Source organism: Canis lupus, chromosome 17, assembly GCF_003254725.2.
Source record: "Canis lupus dingo isolate Sandy chromosome 17, ASM325472v2, whole genome shotgun sequence".
Taxonomy (NCBI): domain Eukaryota; kingdom Metazoa; phylum Chordata; class Mammalia; order Carnivora; family Canidae; genus Canis; species Canis lupus.
Genome location: NC_064259.1, coordinates 27,502,833 through 27,512,413, shown reverse-complemented (window position 1 = coordinate 27,512,413; position 9,581 = coordinate 27,502,833). Strand labels below are relative to the sequence as shown.

Genomic DNA, 9,581 nt, shown 5'->3' with positions numbered 1-9,581 from the left:
TTGGGAGTCCCTCATGGTTTGTCCTTCTCTCTAATTTTTCCCACTCAGTTCCCCTCCTTTCCCTTATAATACCTTTCACTATTTCTTATATTCCACATATGAGTGAAACCATATGATGATTGTTCTCCTCCAACTGACTTACTTCATTCAGCCTAATACCCTCCAGTTCCATCCACATCAAAGCAAATGGTGGGTATTCATCATTTCTAATGGCCGAGTATATATATATGTGATATATATATATATATATATATATATATATATACATATATACATATATCACATCTTCTTTATCCACTCATCTGTCGAAGGCCATCGTGGCTCCTTCCACAGTTTGGCTATTATAGACATTGCTGCTATGAACATTGGGGTGCAGGTGTCCCGGTGTTTCACTACATCTGTATCTTTGGGGTAAATACCCAGTAGTACAATTGCTGGGTCATAGGGCAGCTCTATTTTTAACTCTTTGTGGAACCTCCACACTGTTTTCTAAGTGGCTGTACCAGTTCACATTCTCACCAACAGTGCAAGAGGGTTCCCCCTTCTCCACATCCTCTCCAACATTTGTTGTTTCCTATCTTGTTAATTTTCCCCATTCTCACTGGTGTCAGGTGGTATCTCTTTGTGGTTTTGATTTGTATTTCCCTGATGACAAGTGATACGGAGCATTTTCTCATGTGCTTGTTGGCCATGTTTATGTCTTCTTTGGTGAAATTTCTGTTCATGTCTTCTACTCATTTCATGATTGGATTTTTTATGTTGAGTTTGATAAGTTCTTATAGATCTTGGATACAAGCCCTTTATCCATGTCATTTGCAAATATCTTCTCCCATTCTGTAAGTTGCCTTTTACTTTTGTTACTGTTTCTTTTGCTGTGCAGAAGCTTTTTATCCTGATTAAGTCCCAATAGTTCACTTTTGCTTTTGTTTCCTTTCCCTTCATAGATACAGGTTTTAAATGACTTTTTTTTTTATTTAAAGATTTTTATTTATGAGAGACAGACAGAGAGAGAGAGAGAAAGAGAGAGAGAGGCAGACACACATAAAGAGGGAGAAGCAGACTCCATGCAGGGAGCCTGATGTGGGACTCGATCCCGGGACTCCAGGATCATGCCCTGAACTGAAGGCAGGTGCTTAACCACTGAGCTACTCAGGCATCCCTTAAATGACTTTCTAATCAGACTTATTAGTTAGGTTATTCAAATATTCTCTTTCCTCATTTTTATCTGCTTATTTACAAAAACAGGCATGCTAAAATCTCCTCCTCTGGCGGGGGATTTGTAAAAGTTTCTTGTTGGAGATTTTGATCAAATTCTCTTTAAGTATGTTAAATTTAGGAACATAAAATTAAAAATTTTAGCATAACATAGTATCTGGTGAACTATATTAATTTTTATGTGATTACTACAGAATTTATGTTAATATAGGTCCAGCAGCTTTCTTTTGGTTAATATCTGGAATAATTTTTGCGTCATTTAATTTTCAATATTTTAAGCTCTTACGTGTTAGATATGTATCTTATATAGCCTATGTCTACATTTTTATGACTATTCTAACATTGACCATTAATCTCACATTTTTTAACCAATGTACATACAATTATTTTGATTTATGATATATTTTAACTTCAGATACTGTTCTTCCTTTTATTCATTGGTCAGTCTATTTTGCCCTTGTTTCCTGTCTTCTTTTGAAGTAGTTATTTTTCATACCATTTACATATATATTTTTTCTATGTCTGTAGAAATTCTGAATTGTCTTCCTCCTTCCCTTAGTTATGTCCTTTCATATTTCTCTTTTTCCTTCCGTCTTCCCTTCTTCCCATTCCTTGAATAAAGGGGCACCTGTTGTAGTATTCCAAATTATTGCCATCTGGATATCTGTTGTTGTAGTCTCTTGCCTTGTTTATATTTTCTTAACTTTTAATTTAAAATCATTACAGAATAAAACAAAAAGTTGCAAAAACATACAAAAAGTTCCTATACCCCTTTTACCCAACCTCCCCCAATAGTAACCTCTTGCATTACTATCATACACCATCAAAACCAGGCAACCAACATTGGTATAATCCACAGAGCTTACTAAGATTTTACCAGTTTTATAAGCTCTTGAGTGTGGCTATAGTTTTATATAACTTTATCATATATGTAGCTTTGTGTAACCACCACCACATGCAAGATGAAGAAATGTTCCATTACCATGGGGCTCCCTTGAACTGTGCCTTTATTTTTCTTTATATATTTTAATAAGCCATTTATATATGTGACTGAATTTTATATAAAATATTCTATTTTTCCAATGTTCAAAAATAAGTCAAAATGTTTAGGCTACAATCTCATCCAACACTGTGCAGGCCTAGAAAAATATGTCTATTGCCTAAAATCAACCTAGAGCTGTCTGTTTGCCATCTGGTATACATTACAATTCAGCTAAATATAATTGTGTATCTGATGATATGATATATGTCTTCATCTAGTGTTTGGTATTTGTTTATCTGGTGATGTAGACATTTGCATTCTATACTCCTTATTATTTAGACATTTTGTAGAAAAGGTTGAGATTGTTTATTTCTAAGACTGTTGATCATTTACTATGTAGAATATTTAGAGTAAAACACAGTAAGTCAGAGGTCATTCTTTTCCTTCTAGCAATCAGAACATGCCATCCATAAATCTCTTCTCTTAGGCTCCTGACTCTTGTCAATGTGTCAATGTATATGAATTTCAACTGTGATTTCCCCACGAAGGATACTCAATATTTATCATTCCCACTATAGTCAGCACAACCTCAGGCCTAAACGTCTACCCTGAGTCTGTTGAGCAAGTTCAAAACCTGTGTGTGTTTATTAACTTATAATCCAATGTTAAATGTGTTTCCTGGGGAAACAATGCTGTGTTTACTTTCCTGATTCACAGTCTCTGAAGAATGACCATAACCCTTTGTGCAGGAATTTCACTTCATATTTCTAAGATAATAATAACAAAAATTATCTAAAATGTGTTCTGGGCCCTTCCCATATGTGTGGAACTCTGCAATGCACTTAACAGGTATTGCACATTCTAGCCTAACAGCAACCCTGTGGGATAGGTAATATTTTTTTTATTGATATGAAAATTGAGGCTGTGGGAGATTAGTGTGCCTGGTAAAGGTCATGCAGAAGGAATAAGCTCAATTTTAAGTGAGATATGAATGTAAATAGTCTCGTACTTTGTTATGCTCTGGTGAACTAGTTTTTAGACCTTGTATGCTCAAAATGGGGAGAAAATGATAGAATATATGATAAAAGAGCAAGATTCAGGCCATATTGAGTCTGAGAGATGAGTACCACACATTCTTTCTGATCAAGTTCATATATAGTGTTTTTCAATTAAAAAACAATAAAAAGCCATAGGCCAAGTAGTCTTTGAAGTGTTACTGTTTAGAAAAATGAGACACATGCAAAATATGCCTCCTTTGTGAAATCTTAGTATAGATACTGGTCAGTGTATCCCATTGTTGTTAAACGCAGGGGCATAGGAAGGTTAGGATCACTACAACATCACATCACTAGACTGGACAAAAGTTGACAGAGATAAAGATCAGAGTCCTTTAAAAGAATAACTCAGAGCAATGTAGCTGATTTATTTTTATCAGTGATTAAAGAAAGCAAACTTCATATTATATCCAACAAAGGTGTGAAGAAGGAACAGTTAATGAACAACCTTATGGTTGGCTAATAGATTATTTCATGAGATCACAGATGAGGGCAGGCTCATTATGAGGTGTCTGTTTAGAGTCCACTTTTAAAGATATGGGAGTTGGCAGGCGGTTTTCTTGCTGGAAGCGTTCATTGCTATTCCTGGTCACGTAGGAAGAATGGAGTGTCTGACAATGATGGACCGTGCAGCAGCAGCCTTGCTGCTTGGAAATTAATTTGAAGTCCTCTTCTAAAGAACTGCTATCTTCTGTTACTACACAGAAACTTGATTGTAGTAATAATGTGTGCCCAACTCCATAAGAGGCATCGTGCAAGGCAGAAGCCTAGGATTTCCAAAGAAAAGCAAAAAACTGCAGAAAATAAAGAGGAATTTTTTAGGGAAATGTCTGAATTCTTATTATCAGGGTATTAAGTGTATACTCTGTGGTTGTACTTCAAATAGCCAGGTTTAAGCCACATACAATATGCAGTATAAGAACTTATATCAGAAAAAGGTCCATGTGTGCTTGATTTAATACTACAATTAAGACTAATACTAATACTAACAGGCCAAATATTTATTGATTTATTGGTCTAGTAATAACACATTAATAATGATAATGATAAAATAAATGTATAATTATGAATTCTTAGTATGTGCTAAGTATTATATCAGATAATTTATAGGTTTTGTATCACTTAATTTTTGTCATGACCTTAAAAATAGTATTATCTCGATTTTACAGGTGTGGTAGAAAAGTCTTAAAGGTTAAATAAATTGCCCAAGGCGATATTACTTCAGAGTCTATACATTCAGTCACTATGCAATATGTTCCCTATCTCTCCCATTTGTATCACAAGCTCATTGACAGTAAGGGATAGTGAACTAATAATACTAGCAGACATTTGGTACTCAACTGTCTATGTGCAAGGCATCCTTTAAGATATATATGTATCTTGAACATATATACTTACATATATATCTATATTACTATAATGAGTGTATATTATAAGTATATATTACATATAATAATATCATTTATATAAATATATATGTATGTATGTATTCATGTGATTTTTACAACCACCCTCTAAGGCAGGAATTTGATGATGATGATGATGATGATGATGATGATGATGTATTACATTTTGCAGGTGAGAGAACTAAAGCACTGAAAGATTGGATCACTTGGTCAACTTGGCCCAACGGCTTCTCCTGTACAGACCAGTTGGGTGCTATACTCCTACCCACAATGCTCTACTATCTATGCTAGTGATAAGAACATACAAACAGAAGGGAAAGGAGGGAAACTGAGTGGAGAAAAATTAGAGAGGAAGACAAACCATGAGAGACTCCTAACTCTAGGAAACAAAGGATTGCAGAAGGGGAGGTAGGTGGGGGTTAGGGTGATTGGGTGACAGGAACTAAGGAAGGGAATGGGATGACCATTGGTGTTATATGTTGGTAAATTGAATTTAAACAAACAAACAAACAAACAAAATGAGAATAAGTACAAGGCAGCAATGTTTTGTGAACATTTTTTTTTTAAACCAGGGCCATTTGCTGCCTCAGCCTTTGACAGTGAGAATGCTCCCTTCTCCACATTTTCATGAAGAAATCAGCTATCAAGTGCTATGTTCTGAATACCTTCATCCTTGCAAAGTTTATATGTTGGAACCCTAATGCCCAGTATTATGTTATTAGGAAGGTAAGGCCTTTGGGAGGTACTTAGGTCATGAGGGTGTCGCCCATATGAATGGAATTAGTACCTCTTTGAAACTGACCCAGAAAGCTCTCCTGTCCCTTTCTCTATGTGAGGATACAGCGAGAAGGCACATACTACAAATGGGAGAATAGATTCTCACCAGAACACAAAGATGGTACCTTAATCTTAGGCTTCCAGCCTCCAGAATTGTGAGAAATAAATTTCCATTGTTTATAAACCACCCAATCTGTTGTATTTTGTTATGAAAGCCAGAAAAGACTAAGAACTAGTGTTAACAACAACAACAACAATAACAACAACAACAACAAAAAAGCCCATGTGACTGACGTATAATTAAGGCTCATCCAAGATCAATGAAAGAAAGTAAGGCACATTTAGAGAGAAAGCAAGGAGGAGTGCCTTCTAAGTGAAGAGGACTGCCATCACAACCTTAGATCACTGACTTGATACTTTAGGCTACGTATGCTTTTTGAAGAGATAATACAAAATGATTTTGAGTATACATATATCTATAGAATGTATATGTTTTATACATATAGATGGAGTTTGTGTTGTTTGTTTTTTTTTGTATGTGTATATGTAGTACATCCACTCCTATCATAAAAATATTTAAATTTGGGGAGAAAAAAAAACACTCCAGGTTTTGTAGAAAAAGAAAAGGGTCTGGGATTCTTCTTTAAAAAAAAAAAAATCACATTCCTTGGATTTTTGGCAATCAATTTTATCCCAATTTAATTTTGTTTTAGAAAAACTATGATAGATTCAGGAGCTTAGGAAATGTAACTGTTTGAGATATTCAGAAGATTATCAATTTAAAAATAATATCAATTCTGGAATAATATCAGTACTCAGCTTCTCCATGCTGTGCTAAGTTAGTGTAACCAAAGTAGTGCCGGGGATCAAAACAGAATACCTAATGAGAAAGTACTGTATTTTACTAACATCATGCTATGAACTTTGCTGGGATCCACATAGATTAAAAGAAAAAAAATTGGGGAGGGAGGCAGACTATTTTATTGTTGTATCTGGTAGTAGTTGCTGATAGAAGTTTAATGATTAAGATAATAATTAAGATAGCAAGCTTCCTTGCTATTCTGACTCCGCCATGTATCTGCTTTGTGAATTTATATATACTTATCTGTGACTCAGCTTATTTGTCTGAGAGATGGAAGTAATAGTTTCCACATCACAGAGTTGTCATAAGGATTAAATCAATTAATATCTGTGAAGTTCTCAAAATATCCATGACACATAATAGGTTAAATATATGCCCCCCCACAGCCAAAACAAATTACTGGAAAACTCTAGCCCTTCATTGGCATTTAAAAACATAAAGAATATTAGCAACTTTTCTTAGCAGATTAAAGGCTTAATTAGGGATATTTCTCTTCTAGAACCAATGAGAGGTAATGCAGGAATCTATAGACCTCCATATGCAAAGTTATAGGGAATTTTAGTCTGGTTTTCCCAGGAATAATGAGAATTGGAACAGATGTGATATACTATATCACAAACAGCCTGTTCTTACAAACTTTAATAAAATATACTGAAGCAAAGCTTCCATAGGAAAGTGACAAGCTAGGTACATTTTGTCTTCACAATGCATGAGCCACCAAAATCTGCATCCTCTCCTTTCTTGATTACCCCATCTTCCTGATGTTGACAGCTGCCCAGGGCTGCCCAACACTACACTCCAAACCCTTTCACCTGAATCTACTCTCCTGAATGCATGACAAATATATCTCTTCATCTTAAACTCCATCAAAGTATATTTTACCTTTGAGCCCTGTTTTAGCTGGCCAAGGAAAAACTTGATCTGTTTGTATGGTAAAGACTGCCAACAACTCAATATATACTAAGTATTTAAATTTTTCCAAAATATAATTTTTTCCCAAAGGCTAAGTGTTTAATGCTTATTCTAGGAGCAAGGGGATTAACTTCAATGCAGTATAGAAGTGGGAGGTGAGCAAGTGGTTTCCATTATATCATACCAGCTCCTTTGATTTGATGGCTGCTACAGTCTTGTTTTCTGATAAGTAGTAGAGCATAATAATTAAACAATGGTTACTATTGCTTATATTCCAGGCACCGTACTAAGTGCATACCTTTTTTGCATTCTCAGAACGTAGTCCACAAAGTAGAAGCAGGAGTAATTATTAAATTTATTGCTGAGGAAACTGTTTACAGAAACTAGGGATTTCATGAAAGGCAAATAGCTTATAAATTGAGGAGCCCAGACTCTAATCCAAACTATTTGATTCAAAAGCCCTTTGTATCAGAACAGCACTCGTTCTGTTACTTCCTTTTTGGGAACGTAAGTGCCTTCAAAAAACACCTAATTCTTTTTTTTTTATTTTATTTATTTATTCATGAGAGACATAGAGAAAGAGGTAGAGACATAGGCAGAGGAAGAAGCAGGCTCCCTGAGGGGAGCCCAATGTGACTCAATCCCAGGACTCCAGGATCATGACATGAGCAAAAGGTAGAGCCACCCAGAAACACCTAATTCTATTATTCAAAACATGTCCTTTACATACAGAAGACTAACATAGTGGATGGCACAGATCACTACCGTGGATCACAATAGCTTTAGACCTTTCTGGGAAAGAGGTGGCTTTTCTATCAAGCCAAATTATGATTATTTAAATGCCAAATATGATTATGATTATTTAAATGCCAAAAAAGTCATATTTATATATAGTCACTTTTATTTTCTATATGTTTAAATTCCAAAGTGAAGAAATAGTATTGTGCCTGAGGGACTCACTGTCCCTGTGTTCTGCTCCTAGGTTTCCAATCTCTCCCAACTGCACTCGCAGACTCTCCCCTGTATTTGCATGTGTCCTCTGTCTCTTTTTGTTCAACACCTACCTGTTCTCCAAATCTTCTTCCACGTAGACTTTTCCGCTTCCTGCATTGAGAAACAAACAGAAATCTCTCTTTCTTCTCTGATCTCCAAAAGTCAGATAACTATTCTTCTTTGATATCAGGTATAGTAGTCAGCAAGGGCTGCCAAAACAAAATATCACAGACTGGGTGGCTCAAACAATTGAAATTTGTTTTCTCATAGTTCTGGGAGCTGGAAGTTCAAGATCAAGGAATTGGTGGGATTGGTTTCTTCTGAGGCCCTTCCCAGAAAGCTGTCTTCTCCCCATTTCCTGCCATGGCCTTTCCTGTGTGTGTATATGCTTATGGTGCCTCCTTTTCTTCTAAGAACACCAGTCCTATTAGATTAAGGTTCTGTCCTGATGATCTCATTTAACCTTAATTATCTTCTTAAAAGCCTCGTTTCCAAATACAGTTACATTGGAGGTTAGTCCTTCAAAATATGAATTTGGAGGACACACAATTCAGTGGATAGTTTTAGATTTAACTTGATGTAAAGAATCAGAGTTGTTGCAGCAAGAAGTTAACTCACTACTAGCCTGAGAGCATCTTAGAGAGAAAGTCAGTCTATCCAATTCATCTCTTTAATTCCTGCAATATTTGGTACAGTGCTCTACAACTAATCTTAGTAAGTTTCCCTCACTGAACATAGCGTATTTACACTCTTAGGCATTTCATATACATATCATTCAAGACCAGCAACAATATTTCACAGTAAATAATACTCTCTCCAAATTAGAGATGACAAAATTGAAATCTGTATATAGATCAGGCATCTTGGTAAAGTTCTCATGATTGGCAAAGGGCAGAACTAAAACAAACCTAGATCTATTTTAGAACAAAGCTCAGGCTCCTTTTCTTTCAAATCTACTCTTGTGATATTTGTTGAAACAAATCAATGTAATTAAGGTAGGGCCACTAAATGGTGGTGCCATTTTCTTTTTCCCATTCCCTATGAGCAGGGGAATTGAAAAGACTTTTCTCTGATCACTTCTGTTTAGGCAGACAGAAGAAAGGATAAAAAGTTTGGAAATTTAAATATAACAGAAACAAAAGGAACACATTCCTTTCCAGACTTTTACAGAAAGCAATATTGAAGTGATTAATAAAGGCAAAAGAGGTGAGAAAGGATAAAGAAGGTGCCTGACTTAATAATGACAGTATATTTCAACCCAGAGTAAAATAGGAAAACATAAAACATGGTTGGATTGAACAGGCATCCAGGTTTATGCATGGCATCACAGGGGGTGTGTTTTATAGGCAATAAGAGATCCACCTGCTCCACAATTGTCC

General features: G+C 35.5%; 1 long non-coding RNA gene across 1 annotated transcript; it reads right to left on the bottom strand.

Moving 5' to 3' along the window:
• Window positions 1–3,600: 3,600 nt before the first annotated feature.
• LOC125752718 (uncharacterized) lies at window positions 3,601–8,410 on the bottom strand. The gene is made up of 2 exons (XR_007402865.1): window positions 8,274–8,410; window positions 3,601–4,046 (listed from the first exon to the last, which is right to left on the bottom strand). It is a non-coding gene; the product is annotated as an uncharacterized LOC125752718 (long non-coding RNA).
• Window positions 8,411–9,581: the final 1,171 nt, after the last annotated feature.